The following is a 22,157-nucleotide window of genomic DNA, read 5'->3' as shown; positions in this document are numbered from 1 at the left end:
TTTCCCCTAACATTTTATTACAGAAATTTTCTAGGATATCTTAAAATTCTGACTTTGACTTAAAACCACAGTTCTCCCTCGAACAAGTGCTGTCTTTAACCTAAGTCACATATCCACTCAGGATCCTCATCTACAATACAAGGAGGCTGGATTCTAAGGTATCTCAAAGGTACCTTCTGACTCCAAAAACCTTCTAACTTAGTAAAATTCACAGAACTGATGACAATGTTACATAGGTCCGAGCAATGACAAGGCTCCCTCCAGGTCTCAGAAACAGTAGCAGAGTACTGAACTGAAGTCAGGAGAGCTGGGTTCAAGCTCCAGTTTTGCATACAAGCTGTGTGATTGTGGGCAGATCTCTTAATCACCTTCTATCTTTTCAACTCTGTCTTTTCTCCTGTAAGAGGAGCTGATAAAACCTAACTGTAGAGTTCTTGGACAAAATAACATGTATAGACAAAGAAAAAAAACAAAAATCCTGCTACACTCATTCCAGGGGAATTCACTTTGCCACGGTGCAAAGGTCAGGGGGGAAAAAAGGTGCAACAACACAAGATCAGGAATGGGAATTTATCTCAGTGATTCAGAAACTCCATCCTCCCCAACCACCCACCTATGAGGAGCACACCAATCAAGTTTCAAAAATAATGCCAAAAGGACCTTGAAATTTTATCTTTACTGTCAGGATACTGCATCAAGAAGGATCTACACTGAGTGGAGAACACAGACTGTCTTGGGAACTGCCAGAGAGCTAAGGCCCCTCCCTCACGGAGAAGCACCTTCAGCCCTGACAGCCCTCTCTCTTCCTTCTACACTCACACCAGGATTTTTTTAAAGATTTTATTAATTAATTAATTAATTAATTATGTATTTATTTATCTGACAGAGAGCACGCATGTGAGAGACCAAGAGAGCACAAGTAGGGGGAGCAGCAGAGGTAGAGGGAGAAGCAGGCTCCCCACTGAGCAGGGAGCCCAATGCAGGGCTCAGTCCCAGGACCTTGGGATCATGACCTGAGCCGAAGGCAACGCTTAAGGCAACGCTTAACCAACTGAGCCACCCAGGCGCATGCCCAGTCACATCAGGATCTTGACAGGGTCACTACTTTTTCCTTTGAATGCCTCCTATTCACCTCCAATTATAACCTCTTTTTCCTTCTGTTATGCAAAATATATTGCTATTTAAAACTATTTAAATTTGTTATTTAACTGATATTCTTAAATCTTTCTTTAAAACAGCCAGTATCCCAAAGACTGCCCTATCTCGCACAAACAAATGTATCCCTGGGCAAGTTACTCAACCTCTCTGAAATCTCAGTTTCCTCATAGGTAAAATGGGCTGCTAATGCTACCTCCCTTATAAGGATGTTGAGAGGATTAAATGAAGTAATGAACCTAAACTGCCTGGCAGGGTGACAGCCCACAGTAAAGATGGGATAAATGTGAGCTATCATAACGTAGAGAAGAACACACTGCATGCCCCAAGTATGACTAATGCCTTATTAAAATAAAAGCAGCAATTCAAAAGACACTTTGTAAGAGAAACCCTTTATAAGGAATGACTAAAGACTGTTTATACTCACTACTTACATTAAATTATATACTATTGCGCATAGATGTCAACAAACAACACTTGCTTCTGGTTCTTTCCCACTGAAAATTATATATCAGGAAATACTGAAAATATATGCTAGGGAGTTCACTGGAATGATAATCAAGAAACCTGGATTGTGGTCACAAGCCTGACAAGTCTGCATGACCTTGATAAGTCATGCTAACTCTGTGAGCCTTGTTCAGAAGGCAAGGAGGATGGATTAGGATCTTTCAGGAATTCAAAAATTCTATTTCATATTTTATACCATTCAGAACCAGGAATCAAAACTACTTTTAAAAAGGAAACTGCTGATTAGGTATAATTTTTTATGCCATTCAATATCCCACCAAAAATCCAAAAAGGGTTTCAACCCAAACAATCTAGATACATTTCTCTCTTATTTCACAAGCTCCATATTTGAAATGTAGGGATTATATTAAAATGTAAAATAAAGGGCGCCTGGGTGGCTCAGTCGTTAAGCGTCTGCCTTCGGCTCAGGTCATGATCCCAGGATCCTTGGATCGAGCCCCGCATCAGGCTCCCTGCTCAGCGGGAAGTCTTCTTCTCCCTCTCCCTCTCCCCCTGCTTGTGTTCCCTCTCTCGCTGTGTCTCTCCCTGTCAAATAAATAAATAAAATCTTTAAAAATAAATAATAAATAAATAAATAAATAAAAATAAAATAAAATGTAAAATAAGAACAGACTTAAAACATTGAGGAGAAGGAATCACACAGTCAAGGGAAAACTGAAATTTAGAAAACTAGCCACACTGGAGTCAGTAACTACACGTTACTAAATGAATCAAAACCAAAACCAAACTGATAAAAGCATGTGGGCTACAAAAACCAAACAGAACACGGAAGAAATTCAGTAAGAAATGTTTTAATTAGATAAATCCTAATGCAACAGACTGATCCGATAGTGAATTCTTCGACACATACATGTTTCTAACCCTTCTTTTGTGAATTATGACACAGAATCAGAAACGTGCATTTAAATGTACACATTTTACAGACCTGGAGCGAGACTCCATTGAAAAAGTCAAGGCTTACTCAAAGGAAAAGCGTGAGCCCTGTCATGTCAAAACCCTGCCCATGTGCAAGTGGGCGTGTATGAGAGATGCAGGAAACAGGGAGAGGAAGGAGAGAAGCCGAGGAGAAATGCCTTTGGAAGCACAATTCTCTACTTAGTCTGGATCCACATACAAAAGTCCATTAGTGCCCAAAATACTTTTACTAAGCAGCTGACAATTTTCAAACGCTTATTTTTATGGTAAAACAATATCTTCTCATTTTTAATACCAATTTTTTTAAAGTTTATTTATTTAAGTAATCTCTACACCCAACTTGGGCTCAAACTCACGACCTCACGACCTCGAGATCAAGAGTCACATGGTCTTCCCACTGAGCCAGCCAGGTGCCCTGACACTGACTTTATTTCATGCCTAAAATCACGGTGTGATTATCAACTAAAGTGCACATTTAATATGGTAGTTTGTCCTGTTATGGTATTGTTTCCAGAAATCAGTGGTCCACATTATGACTTACTGAGGTGGAAAGGTGGCATTCAGATCCACCTCTTCTTCAGTTCCACCTCCAGCCCTGAGAAGGAAGGAACTTCGCCTCAGTATCCTCTCCTTACCCAAGGGGTGTACCACTCTTAAACACCCCCATGGTCACAGAAGGAGGAAAAAACAGCTACCTCTTCGATTCCCCCCTCCCCCCCCCCGCCGCCACTTTCCCTCCCAGCTTCCTCCTTTCCATCTGGCCACGTTCTGTGAAGGGAGCATCAACAGGAGAAAGGCCACACTGACCAGCCATGCCCAAGTGGATACTGAAGTTAGCAATAAGGAGCTGATGGTGAGCAAGGCTAACAGCCCCAAGAGGAAGGTCAGGGGCCAAGTCAGACTGCAGTGGAATGCGATAAAAAATTGAGCAGGAGATGAAAGATAAAGACCTTTTCAAAACTTTGGCTTTGTTAAGGGGAGACAGTCATGAGGAGGTAGAGACACTTTGCCGGTGTTGTTTTTGTTTAAATTATGAGCAAACTGCCTGGAGACAGTCAGCCTGCCAGGGAGAAAGGCCAGTGCTGCACCAGCACACCTGATCATCATCACCCTACGTGGCTGGAAAGGAGGAAGAAACTGGGGTTAGGGAGGTAAACAGTTTGCCCAAAGTCTGAGCTCCTCCCACTAAGCCACAGCTACTGGATAGACAGGATGCTAAGAAAAAGGAGTTAATTATCAGCAACAAAAATTCAAAAGCACAACTCTATGTCCATTTGGTTTTGGCCAGAGAGAAGCCCACTAGTATTAATTTATTATTTCTATCACGCTACAAGATTTAACACAAGGAAATCTTTAGCAACTAGAGGCTCCCTGGATTTTTCAAACTTAGAACCATAAGTCTTCTTCTTACTGCTTTCCAAATAACAAAAAAAAATATTTTTTAGGTTTTTTTAAGTTTTATTTAAATTCCAGTTAGTGTAATATTACCTTCAGGTGTACAATAAAGTGATTCAACACTTCCATACATCACCCAGTGCTCATCACAAGTGCACTCCTTAATCCCCATCACCTAATGAACCCACTCTCCCCACCCCCCACCTTCCTTCTGGTAACCATCACTTTGTTCTCTATAGTTAAGCCTCTGTTCTTGGTTTGCCTCTCTCTCTTTTCAAAAAACCTAATCTTATACCAAGACCTCTTCAGATCCATTTCTGGAGATCTCTCTTTTTAATATAAGCTGCTGAAAGGCCGTTAAACTGACAATACTTAACATTCCAGACAAGTGACAAGGCTGGAAAAGGACAGCCTAAAAGAATTTCTGGCTACAGTACACAAATGATTTTTCCAGATTTAGTCCAAAACAAATTGGTTCCCGAAGTTCAAACTCCCAGAATGCAAGAAATTTTGAGTCTTTTCTGGCCATTCCCTCCTTAGCCAAGGTTTGTGAATATTTACAAAAAGAAAACGTTTATTCAGGACCCCTTCAAGCCACGGCTTTATGCTCGGAGTTTTGGCAGGCAGTTACACAACTGCACAATGCTATATTCATAAAATAAACCGTCGGCCATATTTTTAATTAAAAACACCAATTTGGTATATTTTTACATTTATAACGAACTCTGATCCAAAATACAAAATGAAATTTTTTTTTGCATTTCACTACTCGTTCAAATATAACAGTGTAAAAAATCCTTTAAAAATAAACTTAAAGGCGAAATAAGTCAATCAGAGAAAGACAATTATCATATGATCTCACTGATACGAGGAATTTGAGAAACAAGACAGAGGATCACAGGGGAAGGGAGAGAAAAATGAAACAAGATGAAACCAGACAGGGAGACAAGCAATAAGAGACTCTTAATCTCAGGAAACAAACTGAGGGTTGCTGGAGTGGAGGTGGGTGGGAGGGATGGGGTGATGGACACTGGGGAGGGTATGTGCTATGGTGAGCACTGTGAATTGTGTAAGACTGAAGAATCACAGACCGATACCCCTGAAAACAAATAATACATTATAGGTTAATAAAAACAAAAAGTAAATTGAATAAATAAATAGCTTAAAGGAGGGGCACCTGGGTGGCTCAGTTGGTTAAGTGTCTGCCTCTGGCTCAGATCCTAATCCCAGAATCCTGGGATCGAGCCCCTGTGTTGGGCTCCCTGCTCAGTGTGGAGTCTGCTTGTCCCTCTCCCTCTGCACCCCCCGACTTGTGCGCACTCTAATTCTCAAATAAATAAAACCTTTTTTTAAAAAATATTTTTATTTAGGGGTGCCTGAGTGGCTCAGTCGGTTAAGCGGCTGCCTTCAGCTCAGATCATGATCCCAGGGTCCTGGGATCGAGCCCTCCATCGGGCTCCCTGCTCGGCAGAGAGCCTGCTTCTCCCTCTCCCTCTGTCTGCCGCTCTGCCTACTTGTGCTCTCTATCTCTGTTAAATAAATAAATAAAAATCTTTAAAAAAAATAAATAAATAAATAAAATATTTTTATTTATTTTGACAGAGAGAGACAGCGAGAGAGGGAACACCAGCAGGAAGAGTGGGAAAGGGAGAAGCAGGCTTCCCACCAAGCAGGGAGCCCGATGCGGGGCTCAATCCCAGGACCCTGGGATCACGACCTGAGCCGAAGGCAGACGCTCAACAACTGAGCCACCCAGGCGCACCAAAACCTTTTAAAAAAATTAAGTTTAAAGGGCCACCTGGCTGGCTCAGTTGGAACATGCAATTCTTGATCTCAGGGTTGTGAGTTCAAGCCCCACATTGGGTGTACAGCTGACTTAAAAATAAGTAAATAGATAAATTTTTGATTTAAATGAGTAAATAATAAAAAAAGCTTAAAATTTTAGATTTGAACCACTTCACTGAACAACCAAAATGAAAGAGACAAAGTGTCAGCGAGGACAAGAACACCTGGAACTCTCCCACACATTGCTGCTAGAAGTATAAAACAGTACTGCTACTTTGGAAAACATTTTGGCAGTTTCTCATAAATTTAAACACATACCATTTTACCCAGTAATTCAGCCCCAGGAATTTATCCAAAAGAAATTAAAACATATATGCACAGAAAGACATACACAAATGTGTATAGCAGCTTTTTAAAATAGCAGCTTTTTTAAAAATACATACAATACCCCCAAACCAGAAACAACCCAAATGCCCATCAACAAGGGAATGGATAAACAAACTGTGGTATAGCTATATAATGAAATAAAACCCAGCAAATAAAAGGAAGAATCCACTGATAACATGGAACAGCATGGATGAAACTCAAAAGCATTATATTAAATGAAAGAAGCCAGAGGGGTGCCTGGGTGGCTCAGTCCATTAAGCATGACTCTTGATTTCGGCTCAGGTTGTGATCTCAGGATCATGAGATCGAGCTGGGCTCCCCCCTCAGCAGGGAGTCTGCTGGAGATTCTCTCTTCCTCTCCCTCTGTCCCTCTCCCTTGCTCTCTCTCAAGTAATAAATAAATCTTTAGAAAGAAAAAAAGAAGCCTGATACATTCCATTTATATGAAATTCTACAAAATGCAAACTTTTCTACAGTGACAGAAAGCAGATCAGTGGTTGCCTGGGGGTGGAAGGAGGGGAAATTAACTGAACAAGATATAAGAGAACTTTCGGGGGTTATGAAATACTCTGTACCTGGACTGAGGCGCTGCTTATATGGCCGTATACATTTTCAAACCCCATTACACTGTACACTTAAAATGGAAGCATTTTGTTATATATGAATTACACTGAAGAACTCATTTAAAAAAAATTTAAAAGTTCCTAACTGTTCAACTAAAAAAAACAAAACTTTAGAGAATTGTTTTGTCAATAGCATAAAGGAAGTCTTTTTAGAAAGACAAGTTAAGGGGCGCCTGAGTGGCTCAGTCGATAAGCATCTGCCTTCGGCTCAGGTCATGATCCCAGGTCCTGATCGAGCCCCACATTGGGCTCCCTGCTCAGCAGGAAGCCTGCTTCTCCCTCTCCCACTCCCACTGCTTGTGTTCCTGCTCTCACTATCTCTCTCTCTAATAAATAAATAAAATCTTTAAAAAACAAAAAAATAAACTAAACAAGTTAAAATAGATTAGATGGGGCGCCTGGGTGACTCAGTCGGTTAAGCAGTCAACTCCTGATTTCGGCTCAGGTCATGATCTCAGGGTTGTAAGACTGAGCCCTGCATCCAGCTCCATGCTGGGTGTGGAAACTACTTAAGATTCTCTCTCTCCCCCTCCTCTCCCTCTGCCCCTCCCCTGCACTCCCTTCTTAAAAAAAAAAGATTCGAATTTGAATTCGGTTGAATAAAAATGAAATCTTTTTCAAAAAGCATTTCACTGGTTAGATAAAATGAAAATTAATAAGAAAAATACTGAGTCCTTTTTCCTTATGGCTGAGTATAAGGTCATGGTCTCAACAGTGGGCAATTTTGCCCCCTCAGGGACCACTGGCACTGTTTGTAGACATTTCTGCTTATCACGATGGGGTGCTACTGACATCGAGTGTGTAGAGGCCAGGGACGGTCGAAACATCCTATAATGCACAGAACAGCCCGTTTCAACAAAGAACTGTATGACTCAAAATATCAATAGTGCCAAGACTTAGAAACCTTGGTGTACAGGGATTGGTTTAAGCCTGGGAGGAAGGGAAGATCTCCATCTTTCTGTACTTTACCATACACAGGGCCGTATCCGCACAGACATTCTGTTGAGCTGAAAAAGCCAACTCAACAGAATTGGCTGACAGGAAAGGAATGTCTCTGCCACAGGCCTATTACTCCCCTGGGATTCCATCCACATTTCCTAGGAAAGGACAGATAGCTCAAAGAAGGGCTCTCGCTGATCTCCCAGAATGAAATGTGAGAAGGAGCCACAGGGCCTCACTGCTTACCTGCACCTCCTTCTGCAGTCCCCTTGCTGCCTGGCAGAAACTGACAACCTGATGGCCAAACTCCACCATTCTCCCATCCCTCTGAAACCTCGCTGGCAAGAGGTAAAGAAGGAAAAGTAAAACCTGTGGGCCAACTATATGCCAAGCGCTATGCTGGAAATTTCACACACATCGTTTCATTCAATCCTCCTTCATCTAAGGAGATGGGTATGATTATCCAGTCCAGTGTAAAAAGGATAACCTGAGCCTTCACAGCTGGCAAATGTGACAGCAGGGATCTGAGCAGGTCTGACTCCAAAGCCCACACCTCTCCACCACAACTGGGTAACTCCCTGGATTGTCTTTCTTTATCTCAAGGGGTGGCCTGTACAGTGAGACTACAGAGGGCCTCTGGTGTGCTCTATGTTCGGAGACATTTAACCATGGAGGGACGTGTCTCGGCAACCAAAAGTAGGTATGGCTTACAGCATTCCCGCCTCTCCAGCCCTGCCAGCCCTGCCCCGGCCTCTTTCTGTGTCAGGGGAAACATACAGCCTGACAAGCACCACAGCCTCCTGACGTTGTCCCCGCCTGCAGTGCTCCCGCCCCACAACTGTTTCTCCACCCGGAAGCACAAAGCCCACCCTGGCTCTCCCGTCGGGTAACGCCCCACTGCCTGCCTCAGACCAAACGCCCCGGTGACCAACACACGTCTCTCCAGACTCCAGCTCCTACCCACCTTCCCCACCTGGTTCCCCATTTTACACACAAAGCCACACTCTTTTGAATACCCACACTTCTACTGCTACCGCTCCCTATCCCTAAGAGCCCCTTACCATTTTCTTGCCTGGGAAACAGCAGCTCACATGTTGTGTCAAGATTCAGCTCAAATGACATCCGGTACTTCCACCACAGCACTCACCTCACACTGTTTTGTCTAGGCAATGTTTGGTGCACAATCAGACTAAAAAAAAAATTGCTGTTTATCTCAAATTCAAATGTAATCGGGCACCCGTATTTTCTCTGGCGACCTCAGGCCTGGCGCGCAGCCCCTCCGGGAGGGAGAAAAGGAGAGGCAGCTGTAGGTAAGGGAGCAAAAGAACACAAGAAATAATATACAAAGGGAACCATGGCAAGAAAGACGGGTAGAAGGCTTGTGTTATACTCAGCATGAATATTAAAAGTCCGAATCCCCTTGCTTAACCTCAGTCCTCCACAAAACGGCCTGACCTACAATTCCAAAACCACTCTCTGGGACTCCTCTCCGAACAGCCTAAGTTAGAGCAACAGGTCTGTTTCTCTTTCACGAAACTGCACTGGTTCGCGCAGCTCCCACCAACTGGTGTGTTCTTCCCCCAACTCCAAAATCCATTCACTGAAAATGCCTCTCCCCCTTCAAAGCCAATCTCAAAGGACAAGCACAGCTCGATTCCCCTTGGGGCCTAGCTCAGAGACCCTAGGGCACCAATACCAACACTCACACGTGGTCTCCCCTTCCTCATGAGGCGCCCCAGCACTTAGAGTGTAACTCTTCCAGCACTTCCCAACACAACCTCAGATGGCAGTTGTATACAGACTGCTCCCCAAGGCCTCACTGAGGATGCAAATGCCCATTTATGAGACAAGGCAAGGTAAGTACCTTAAAGATATCCTTTAATAACTATACAGAGGATGGAACCAACACCCGAAAAACAGGCAAAAATCAAAGTTATGAGGTGAACAGCCTGAACCACTGCTGAAAAGGACATGTGTGTCATGAGTAAATCCTAGTAAACTCTTTCTAGACAGGCCAGTGAACCACCTATTACACAGTTCACTGCTGTTATAAGACATCCTGTAACAGTGTAGAACTTCTGTTCACTCAGTGGTAGGATAAGGATGTAGGAGGAAAAAGAAAAACAGCGGGAAAGCACTTCCTTCTGAGTTCAAAATGTCATGGTCCACACTTCCTTGTTAAAATGCTGAGATACACCATATTAACTCAAATACACTGATTTTGCTGTTGCCAATTTAGGATCATACTGTTTTTCTTCACTGCATGAGTAATGTATTGCAAGTTCAAGCATTAAAGCTCAATCACATGTCAGAATTTCAATATAACATAACCGGGCACCTGGGTGGCTCAGTTGATTAAGCAACTGCCTTCGGCTCAGGTCATGATCCTGGAGTCCCGGGATCGAGTCCCACATCAGGCTCCCTGCTCAGCTGGGGGGTCTGCTTCTCCCTCTGACCCTCTTCCCTCTCATGCTCTCTGTCTCTCATTCTCTCTCAAATAAATAAATAAAATCTTAAAAAAAAAAAAAAAAGAAATGGAACTTCGCGTCAGACTCTGCGCTCAGCATGGAGTCGGCTTGAGACTCTCTCCCTCTGCACCTCCCCCCTGTGCTTGGGCATGCGCGCACTCGCTCACTCTCTCTTAAAATAAATAAATAAATCTTTAAAAAAAAAAAATATATATATATATAACATAACCAATCAGATAATAAGAAAACAGAGGGGCTCCTAGGTGGCTCAGTCAGTTAAGCGTCTGCCTTCGGCTCAGGTCGGGATCCCGGGGTCCTGGGATCAAGCCGGAAGTCTGCTTCTCCCTCTCCGTGCGCCCCCCCAATCTCGTGTGTGTTCTCTCTCTCAAATAAATAAAATTTTGAAAAAGAAAACAGAACATGTAAAATATGTTTCTTTCTAAGGTTTCATTCCAATTTTTTAAAAAGTAAAATTTCGCAACACTACTACATGATGTTAGCAAACTCTGAATTTCAGCAAAAGGTTACTAGTAGCAGATATTAAGAATAATAGATTCCCGTACAAACGTCACAGCATCTTATCCCCAACTTAGAAAATGGGAGTCTTCAAATTCTAATATAGGGCTCTGGAAACAAGTCAAAGAAGAGAGACTTTCAGGGCACCTGGGTGGCATACTCGTTGAGCGTCGGCCTTCAGCTCAGGTCCTGATCTCAGGGTCCTGGGATCGAGCCCCACATCGGACTCCCTGATCAGCGGGAAGCCTGCTTCTCCCTCTCCCACCCCCCGCTTGTACTCTCTCTCTCTCTCTCTCTCTCTCTCTGTTAAATAAATAAAGCTTCAAAAAAAAAAAGACTCAACTCAGTAGATTGTTTTTTTGTTTGTTTGTTTTTTAAAGATTTTATTTATTTATTTGACACAGAGAGACACAGCGACAGAGGGAACACAAGCAGGGGGAGTGGGAGAGGGAAAAGCAGGCTTCCTGCCAAGCAGGGAGCCCGATGTGGGGCTCGATCCCAGGACCCGGGGGACCATGACCTGAGCCGAAGGCAGATGCTTAACAACTGAGCCACCCACGTGCCCCTCAACTCAGTAGATTGTTTAAAAAATATGGCTGTTTTCAAATTTGAAAAGATCCAGAAAGCAGGAATAGGACTAGTGAGTAAAAGTTTTCAAGAGGCAGATTCTGGGACAGCTAATGATCAGAAATGTCCCTACGCCAAATGAACTGCCTTAAAAGTAGTTGGGTCCTCCTTCTTGCTCTTTAAAAGCCTTCCAGTAGGGGCTAGGAGGGCCAATTTATCATCAGACATCAGTGGAAATGGGAAGTTCCTACACTAACTTCAGTTAGCTAGATATCAGATATTCACAATGGTTCATCTCTAAAGGCTCCAGACACCAGTGCGATACGTTCAGTTATTTTAAAAAGCATTGTATGGTACTTCTGTGGAAAGAATTCTCCTAGCTGACTTACTCACTTGCTTCTCTCCTGAAGCAACTTCTTTTTCAGTTCAGCTACCCTCACCATCTGAAATCTGCCAAGCTTCTGACACAGCATGGCACAGAGACTTAATCACTGAACAAATACCTAAAGTCTGGACTTCTGACAAAATTTTTTTTAAATTTCGTAGACAAGGGGCACCTGGGTGGCTCAGTCATTGAGCGTCTGCCTTCGGCTCAGGTCATGATCCCAGGGTCCTGGGATCGAGCCCGCATCAGGCTCCCTGCTCATCAGGAAGTCTGCTTCTCCCTCTCATACTCCCCCTGGTTGTGTTCCCACTCTCACTGTCTCTCTGTCAAATAAATAAATTTTTTTTTTAATCTTAAAAAAAAAAAAGATTAAAAAAATTTTGTAGACAAAGACAAACCAGTAACTGCTATGGAAAAATTCATCAGCTGTCTGAGAGGTAACAGGTCTTTTTCTTCTTGACCTCACTAACCTCCGAAACCACTTTCAAAGATGTGCAGTGACTGAGAATTCTAATGATCCTTTCTCAGAAGTCACTCACGTCAACACAGAACCTACCACTGCTTACCACCCTCTCTGCCCATTTGTAGTGTATAACTCCTTTGGCCAGGCAAACGCAGCACCTACGTAGCTTTCTCTATACAAAATTTTGCACAATCACATGCAACTGGGAACAAAATAGAGTAAGAACCTTGGGTGCTTATCTCCAAGGATATAAACCTTGGGTGAGAAAGTAAATACTGAATTAGCCTTTCATTACAGAATCTCATACTTATATAATAAACCTCTCCTTAGCCTACCATCCTGATATACAGTCTTCAATTTTCATTTCCAGTTAAAAAAAAAATCCCTCTAGGAATACTATTAGAAAAAATTATAAATTCCAAATTCACACTTTACTGTCACTTATTTAAAATAATACGGAAGGAGGGATGCCTGGCTGGCTTAGTCGGTGGAGTATGTGACTCGTGATCTTGGGGTTTGTGGGTTCAAGCCCCATGTTGGGTGTAGAGATTACTTAAAAATAGAATCTTTTTTTTAAGATTTAATTTTTTTTTAATTTGAGAGAGAGTGCACGCACATGCGCAAATTGGGGGAGGGGGAGAAGGAGAGGGAAAGAAGCTGAGCACAGAGCCTGATGGAGGGCTTGATTTCATGACCCTGAGATCATGACCTAAGCCAAAATCACGAGTGGGATGCTTAACCAACTGAGCCACCCAGGCGCCCCCAAAATAGATTCTTTTTTAAAAGAAATAAAGTAAAATAAAATAATACGGAACGAATGAGGATATATTCCAAATGTGAGAAAAATGAACCAATCAAACAGAATTATCATTAAATTTTATCTAGAGACCATCTCACATTTAAAACTTGCCTCTGAGTGGCTTAAGGAAAAAGGCAAGAAAGAGAAGAGAGGAGGCCCAGCTAAGAGCTCAAAGGATGTAGAGGGAGGATGCAAAGAAGGGGAGCAAGAGGAGAGAGGACTTTAGTAAAACAGGTCAGGCATCAAGTTTAATCCTCTACCCGTCATCCTTTGACACCCAACAGCCTTTGTTACTAGGTAGTAACTTGAAAGGGGCAGCTCCTTCAATTCTTGGGCAGTTTATGCAGCCAAATGTAAGTGCAATTGGAACTGCCACTTACCAGAATACCTGCCAAAGCAACACAAAATAATTCCTTCAACTATTTCAATTACAAGAGAAACAATGCCCACCTAAGGCTTCCATTCTCCAGGCTAAACAGCACTGTAGTTCCTTCAGCCTTATGACAAATGCATTCTAGTTGAAAGGTAGCATATTATAGTGAAAAGGACATAAGACTTTAGTCAGAAACCAAGGCTCAAATCCAAGCTTGGCCACTGGTTAACTCTGTACTCTTAACCTCATTTCCTCATTTATAAAAATAAGGAAAATAACAGTCATGCTAACTACCTCAAGATGTGTTGTGAGAGGACCATATTTAATGAAAGGTACACATGAAATATGTGCTTTTTCAGCTCCGCTGTTATAGATGCTCATTAGATTCCACAGTACTATTAACACAGACTTCATAAAACTTATGTATTAGTTTTATAAATAGAATTTTGGAACCCAACCCAACTAAGCACAGGTGTGATGGCAGAGGGAGTCAGAGGCAGGAGAGGAAGTGATTAAAAATCCCAGTACAGCTAGACAGCTTCCTGACTGACATTTATATTCTACACTAGACCTTCAGAAATACAACTTTAACATAAACTTCCAGGTTGCTTTTTTTTTTAATTTAAAAACAAGGAACGCAGGGTGCCTGGGTGGCTCAGTCGTTAAGCGTCTGCCTTTGGCTCATGAGGGTCATGATCCCGGGGTCCTGGGATCGAGCCCCGCATCGGGCTCCCTGCTCAGCGGGAGGCCTGCTTCTCCCTCTCCCACTCCCCCTGCTTGTGTTCCCTCTGTCGCTGTGTCTCTCTCTGTCAAATAAATAAATAAAATCTTTAAAAAAAAAAAAAAAAACAAGGAACGCTGGTAACTGAAATGCGAAAAAACTTTTTTTTTGCAAAACATTTTATTCATTACAACGAAATTCTGGTTATTTATAAACAATTTGCATTCCATCATGATCGAGCTGGGTCTGGCCAAGCAAGCCTTTGAACTGGATAGGTAACAGGAAGTTTAGTATGTGTCTAAAGGGTGCATTTCTAACTTCATTTACAAGTCCAATATAAAAAAACAAAATCAAAACAGAAATGTTTATTTTAACTGCATTACTTCTAGAGCCAACCAAGAGAGGTTAGTGCAGGCCCAACCAGGCTGCTTATCAATACAAATCTGCCCTTGTGGGGATGGACATCATTTTAGGCCTAACCACTCTAAAAGACCCAAATTATTTTCCCTAAGCATCAGCATGAATAATTTAGAGTAGGCCTTACTGTAGGGATAACCTCATTAATTCCAAGGGCAATATAATAAATACAAGAAGTTCAGAAAGAAAGTAAGATTTCTGTATGGGCCTGGAAGTTTTGCCATGTCACCCAAAAGTACTCTGGGCTGCATCCATCAAAAACTACTCACACGGGATGCCTGGGTGGCTCAGTCAGTTAAGCATCTGCCTTCGGCTCAGGTTGTGATCCCAGGGTGCTGGGATCAAGTCCTGCATCAGGCTGCCTGCTCCGCAGGGAGTCTGCTTCTCCCTCTCCCCTCCCCTGCTTGTGTGTGCCCTCTCCCTCTCACAAATAAATAAATAAAATCTTAAAAAAAAAAAAAAAAACTACTAACACATATACCTTACCTGGCTTTTGGTCAAGGGTGTCTATTAACTGATCACTAGAATAAGAGGGCTTGGATACAATTTATAAATATGCAAACTTCGGGGTGCCTGGGTGGCTCAGTAGGTTAAGCTTCTGACTCTTGATCTCAGCTCAGGTCTTCATCTCAGGGTCGTGAGTTCGAGCCCCGAGTTAGGAACCAACTTTAAAAAAAATAAAGAAAGAAAACAAAAGCAAACTTTGCTATCAAGACCTTTCAGGCTCCTCAGTTTATCCCCAGAAAAACTCCATATCCACACTTACCAGCTGGTTGTTTTCTATTTCTTTCTTTATGAAAATGTTTCTACTTTCACCTGCAAGTGATTAATACTAATACAGACTTACAGTAGCTTGTAACATCTAGAGTAATCTCTAGCCTTTAGTACTTCATATACACTACTCAGAAAGCTGCCACAGACTCAAACTGCACTGGTAAAACCCTATCTGTATTACTTATTTCCTGACTTCTCACCCACTCCCCTACCAGAAAGTAAATTCTACGAATGCAGAGGATTTTGTTTTGTTCAATGCTGTTGCCCAGAACCTAGAACCATGCCTGGCACTTAAGAGCCACATAATAAATATCTGCTGACTTGATGGGGCACCTGGCTGGCTCAGTCAGTAAAGCTTATGATTCTTGATCTTGGGGTTGTGAGTTAGAGTCCCACGTTGGGCACAGGGTTTACTTAAGAAAACTAAATTAAACTAACTAAATAAATAAGTACCTATCTGATGAACTGAATGACTAAATGGTGTATTTTTACTACAGAATACCACTATGAAGCCATTAATCACAATGAGTCAGTGATGCCAGCTGATTTAATGGAATTTAATGGAAGTATTAAGTGAAGAAAACAAGAAGTATAAAAAAATTCCATTTTTAAATTTTTTTTTTATTTTTTAAAGATTTTATTTATTTATTTGACAGAGAGAGACACAACGACAGAGGGAACACAAGCAGGGGGAGTGGGAGAGGGAGAAGCAGGCTTCCCGCCGAGCAGGGAGCCTGATGTGGGGCTCGATCCCAGGACCCTGGGACCATGACCTGAGCCGAAGGCAGACGCTTAACGACTGAGCCACCCAGGCACGCCCCCCCCCATTTTTTTTAAAGTATACTCCGAAAACCTTACATCGATGAGGAGGTGGAGAATCTGAAACCCTCAAAACCAAAACAAGAAGCTTCCAGGGAAAGAGGGAGTGGGACTCAGGACACTGGCTGTCTCCTACGTAGGAGAAAAGGGGCATCTCTTGGGAGAAAGTGTCCAATTGTGACTGTTCTGGAAAAAAAGCAGCCCCAACGGACTGCCTCGGGAATTCTCAGTAGAAAAGGTACGATTGGAAAATGGCTGACTTGGGATTTTTCCCAAGAATATGAGAAGGGAGAAAGGAAGAAATGGACAACTTTAATTTTTAACCAGTATTTCTTCACAAATCTTAACAGTGCTGCCAGGTTTTCTGCATGCCTCTTTCCTAAGCTTAACCAGGTCTTTTTATTTTATTTTTTTTAAGATTTTATTTATTAATTTGAGAGCGAGCGAGCACAAGCAGAGGGAGAAGCAGGCAGAGGGAGAGGGAGAAGCAGACACCCCGCTGAGCGGAGGGCCCAATGTGGGACTCGATCCCAGGTGACCTGAGCCCAAGGCAGATGCTTAACTGACTGAGCCACTCAGGCGCCCTTAGCCAGAGTCTTTTTTATTTTTCTTTGTATAACCTCAGTTCTTTAGAAAAGAAGTATAATATGGGGCCTTTTTATAAGAGACAAACTATCTTTCCCCTTTATCATTTTTTTTTAACATTTTATTTTGGGGGCACCTGGGTGACTAAGTTGGTTAAGCATCCATCCAACCCTTGGTTTTGGCTTGGGTCATGATCTCACGGGTGGTGTTATCGAGCCCCGAGAAGGGAATCCATGTTCAGTGGGGAGTCTGCTTGAAAATTCTCTCTCTGTGCCCCTCATCCCGCTCACATGCATACAGGTGCACACACGAGCTCCTCTCGAAAATAAACACGTCTTTTAAAAAAAAAAAAAGAAAAGAAAGATTTTATTTTTAAGTAATCTCTACACCCAACATGGGGCTCAAACTCACAACCCCGAGATCAAGAGTCAAATGCTCTCCCCACTGAGCCAGCCAGGTATCCCTCCCTTTATCATTTCTGTTTTCCCTAGGCTGTATGCACAACAGACAAACTTGCAATTTAGTATCTTTGTTTCTTAACAAAGATAATACTTTTACTGTCCAAACACATCATATTAAAACAAAAACAAAAAAGCCAAGGTGGAAGGTATCCAAGGGGAATGAGGGAAGCAATACAGAACAAATGCGTATTCCTTCCAGAGCTGGGAACAAAGATAATGCCCACCTGGTTTCTGGTTTATAAAACACATATGAGAGACAGTCCCTCCTTCAAGAAATAAGATTTGAGTTAGACACTAAGATACAACTAAAAAGACTTTGCAAATTGGTGTGTACAAGTGGGAGGTGTCTCACAGCTGGAGAGGTCAAGCACACCTGGAGTAAAACTCTTATGGGCAAGGACTTAAGGTGACTTCTACTTCCTTGGTGGTGCTGACATGCCTAGCACATAATGCACCCAACAGATATAACAACCTTTGGTCAAACCACACACTCTGCTACGCGCTGTGACATCACTGGCTAATGGAGGGAACAGACAAAACACAGGGCACCAAATCCTCACTAGACAAGGAGCTGGACAAGTATGCAGGAGATAGGTCAAGGGATGCCTTCAAGGCAAGGTAATATCTAAGCTGAGTATGAAGGTGATAATGGGATGAAGTGAGGGAAGAACATTCCAGCAGAAGGAGACATGGAGACTGGAGAGAGTTAAGAGACCAAGAGGGGTTCAGCAAAACTCACTGAAGCACCAAAAAAAGGGGGGTGGGGGGATGAGAATGGAGGCCAGAGCCCAGTGATGAAGCATCCTGGATACCAAGATAAGGATTAGTAAATCTGATTATGAAGACAGTGGGAGCCGTTGAAGGACTTAAAATTGGTGGTGGGGATGTGGGGTGACTATGAACAGATATATTTTGGAAAGACAGAGGCAGGAGCAAACCCCTGGATTTAACCAGAAAAGAACTACACTAACGATGTGGGAAAAACACTGTTAACAGATCTGCACTCTTTTCTAGTGGACAAATTTCCTTTTGGGAGTTACCCAATTATTCTTTGAAAATTGAAAACTTAGAGGTAGCTGAGAGCAATCAGTCCTCTAAGTACAGAAATTAGTATTACAAAGAATTAGACTGCATTATTCATTTTAACTCAAGACACTTTTAAAATGTGTTTGATACATTTTGATATATTATAGTTTTGTGAGTACAAAAAAAAAAAAGATTTACAATAACTTTAAATCTTATGTTATTAACAGCAGACCAGGATGAATTTTAAAGACTTCACAGACACAAAGATCATCTGCTACATTCACTTTGGAACAAACCATTGCCACTTCTTCCCCTCAGCATATCTGAAATACAGTCTGTAAGCCTAATTTCTTGATGGTCATGTTGTTGCACAGCAAAAGACTGAGGCCACAATACTAAAAGATTTCTGAGCTAAGAGAGAAACCCCATGGGGGTTCTTTACCTCAGCAGCTAGTCTATTCACCAATAACAATTCCAACCACCAGGAGGAATTTCCCTGCCTAGGCTTATTTTGTTGGCACAAGCACACACACAAAAATATCCTGACATTTTATATCCAGTAGGAAAGAATAATCCCAATAGTAACATCTTTAATACCAAGCAAATTTAACCAATTTTCCCAGTTGCCTGTGGATTTGGACAGATGGCCACAAAGTCAACTCATATTTACTCTTTCTAGGGGTGCCTGGGTGGCTCAGTCGTTAAGCGTCTGCCTTTGGCTCAGGTCATGAACCCAGGGTCCTGGGATCGCCCCACATCGGGCTCCCTGCTCAGTGGGAAGCCTGCTTCTCCCTCTCTCACTCCCCCTGCTTGTGTTTCCTTTCTCGCTGTGTCTATGTCAAATAAATACAATCTTAAAAAAAAAAAAAAAAAAATCTGTATTTTAGTCTTCTTAGCACCAAAAGCCCCAGGAACTTTTTCCTAAACTCCCTAATGACAATAGCAAAACAAAGATTTTAGGCTCTCTTTATTTCTAAAAATATCTTATTGTGTTAAGATAACCAACCTTGTATTTGCCATTTACAATCACCATATACCACCATTTACTATCAACATCATTTCAAAAAAGATTCTTAATTTCAACACCAAGAAAATGACGTATCTTTTTTTTACAAAGGGCAGTCCTTTCATTGAATAAATTTAGTTTAATGAAAAACTCCCTCACATTGTCCTTGTTTTTCTGTATACACTGAGGCCCATTCAACACTCCCTGTCAGGGGTCTGACCAAGAGTCTCCCAGATTTGTTCTCACCAGTTTTATGATGGCCTCATTCCCTGTCTTTGTGGAGGGACCACAAACAATGTCATGAAACTGATGAGAAGACCCAGTTCTACTACGAACGGAAGAGGACTCTGTAGACAAGGATCCATTAAGTGTTAAAAGTGGCAACTGGAGCTTATTTCCATCTCTTCCCTCCTCCCCCACCCCCCACACTTTACAGATAGGGAAAGGAAGGTCCAGAAAGGAAAACTGATTTGCCCAAAGCCATAAAACCGAGAGAGTAACTCTAGCCTGCTGATACCGTCACCAGTCCTCTACCGAGCTGGACGGTTTTCCTAATACTAAGTACAAGTTAGCCAGGTGATTTATGGGCACCATGTGGTTTGAGGAACCTGGGTGGTTCAGTCGGTTGGGCATCCCACTCTTGATTCTGCCTGGGGTTGTGATCTCAGGGTCCTGGGATGGAGGCCCACTCCATGCTCAGTGCAGAGTCTGCTTGAGATCTTCTCCCTCTGCCCCTCTCCCCACTCATGGGCACGCGCACACACCCATGCGAGCTCTCAAATAAATACATCTTTAAAAATTAAAAATAAAAAAAAAAAATATGTATATGGTTATATGGCAAGTCTTATGTATTATGAAAACCCAACCCTGGTAGTAATTTCGAACCGAACAATACTATCAGCTGAGTCATGTGAAATTAAAGATGTACTGTATCAAATCGGTTATAAAGAGAACCTCTGCTTCACAGAAATCCCATCTCAAGACAACACAATGTAGATACACACCCTAAAAATTCAAGTTTAAAGCTTTTCTATGGCACAATATTCACTTTCTTACTGAAAATGAATGTCAAGAAAATCCCTACATACCTAGAGTATACGCAGGCTATTAAGAAACATTCTCAGCTACCTAAAGTTGCTGAGTCTTTAAAGACTCTGCTTGGTATAGAGTAAATCCTAGGGGGAAAGAAGACATTTTTAAAGAGGAAAAAAAAATAAATAACTGGATGAGTTAGCTATTTCTTTACCGAAAAAGATTTTCCCCAAATCAACACCCTACTTCTCCTTACAGATATACCTGTCCGTATTGATTTGACTATTTCAAAACCTACACGTGTTATGCTGATGTCTGCTGATGTCTACAAAGCTCTGATTTCATCTCAAGATACATCCTCCTGGCTGACAGCAAACGCTGTTGGGCTCTACAACATTTTTTAGTTTCCTGAATCTGTTGCAACAAACTTAGAAAACATTATCAATGGCTTGAGATGCTCTTTTTACAACACATTTTTCCCTGTAATCAATACAGGGCAGCGAATTTATGGGAATTTTTCCTGGACCCTCCCGTACTTGCCGGCAAATTATCAAGGGCATCAACAAATCAAAGCTCTCTACATTTGAATGACCACAGGAATTCTTACTTGGTCTTGTAAATAGGTTGAAACTACGTGGAAACTAATTTATTTTCTAGTCATCTCCAGGAGAGGTGCCCAACAATGAACTATGTCGTCTTAAAATATAACCACTTATGCCACACAATTACCAGATTGAGGGAAATGCAAAATTCCCTCAACAAAACACCAGATTATTTCATATCCAACCTGATGCAATTAACCAGGTCTCAAGAAAAAAACGACATTCCGCTCCCTTAATAATGACCTCCCCTCTGCGCGGGGCGAGGGTGGGGGCGCGTGCCCCGGCGGAAGAAGAGACCGCAGGAGGCCTGGGGTCCGCCGCCCGCGGCCCTGCTCCCCGAGCCGCGTCCTTGGAGCCCCGGGCAGCGATGCCTCCGCCGGGAGAAGGGGACCAAGGGGCCAGGGCTATGGGACGCCGGCCCCAGCCTCTTCTGGGGCGCGGGGAAAGCAAAGCGCGAGGGTCACGCTCAGCCCCTTGGCTAAGAGAGACCAGCGGGCGAGGTGGCCCACAACCACCTGGGCCGCAACGCCAGCCAGGAGCGGCCGGCGAACCCGGGGGTCGGCGGACGGGGACGGCGCAGGCGCGGGACGGGCTGGGGGGGGCCCCGGCGGGGGACGGCGCAGGCGCGGGCCCGCTGGGGTCTGCGGGGCCGCCTGGGCCTGGCCGCGCGGGCGACGCTGAGAAGATGGACAGGCCCGCCAGCGCACACTGAGGGGACCCGGCCCTGGCTCTTACCGCGCGGCGCCGCCTCGCTCGCTCGCTGGCTCCGGGATGGGGCCGGGCGGCGAGCTCGCCCGGTGGCGCGGCCCGAATCCGTTGAGTCCGGCCTCAGGGCAGCAGCCAACCCCGCGGCGCCGTTCGCCCGGCCCGCCCTGCCTCCTTCGCGGCCCCCGCCCTCGGCCCGCCCTTGTCCCGCCCCACTCAGCCGCCACTGATTGCGCAGGCGCTGCAAGGCCCCGCCTACATCCCGCCGCCGCGCAGGCGCCTGCCGCCCCGCCCACTCCGCTCGCGTCCCTCCGATCTCTGGGTAGCGCAGGCGCCCTGTCCCCCGGCCAGCCCCAAAAAAAGGCCCCGGCAGCCTGTACGGACGCGTTGGGGTTTGCGCTACAGCTGCGGAGGTGGGGGTGCTCCTGAATGCTGTGTTCGACGGGGCGGAGTGATGAGTGTAGAGCTTCCTCTTCCCAAAACCTGACCTCAGCCAAAGGTCCACCTTTCATGCAGCACGTATTTACAGTGTGCCAAAGACGGTGGTAGGCGACGAGCTAGACAGTGGTGGTAAAAAAACGCAAGCCCTGCCCTCCTGGCGCTCCCCCCGTGCGGCAGGGAACACAGACACTAAACAAGTGATCCATCAAAAACAGGAGGCTAAATATCCTTTATCAAGTTAAGGAAGTTCTGTTAGGTCACAGTTGTCAT

At 43.6% G+C, this 22,157-nt stretch overlaps 1 protein-coding gene across 2 annotated transcripts in view; it reads right to left on the bottom strand.

The window, feature by feature from the left end:
* Window positions 1–21,616, bottom strand: part of SPECC1L (sperm antigen with calponin homology and coiled-coil domains 1 like) — a 126,993-nt gene extending 105,377 nt beyond the window's left edge. Inside the window, exon 1 of one of the 2 annotated variants that reach the window (XM_032397549.1) lies at window positions 21,477–21,616. The gene's annotated coding sequence lies outside the window, so the exon portion shown is untranslated. The remainder of the gene's footprint in view (window positions 1–21,476) is intronic. The other variant, XM_032397550.1, reaches the window with a different exon arrangement.
* Between the last annotated feature and the right edge of the window lie 541 nt (window positions 21,617–22,157).

The sequence above is a fragment of the Phoca vitulina genome, unplaced genomic scaffold (assembly GCF_004348235.1).
Source record: "Phoca vitulina isolate PV1807 unplaced genomic scaffold, GSC_HSeal_1.0 scaffold100, whole genome shotgun sequence".
Lineage (NCBI taxonomy): Eukaryota > Metazoa > Chordata > Mammalia > Carnivora > Phocidae > Phoca > Phoca vitulina.
The sequence above is the reverse complement of the archived record's forward strand: the minus strand, read 5'-3'. Positions and strand labels throughout refer to the sequence as shown.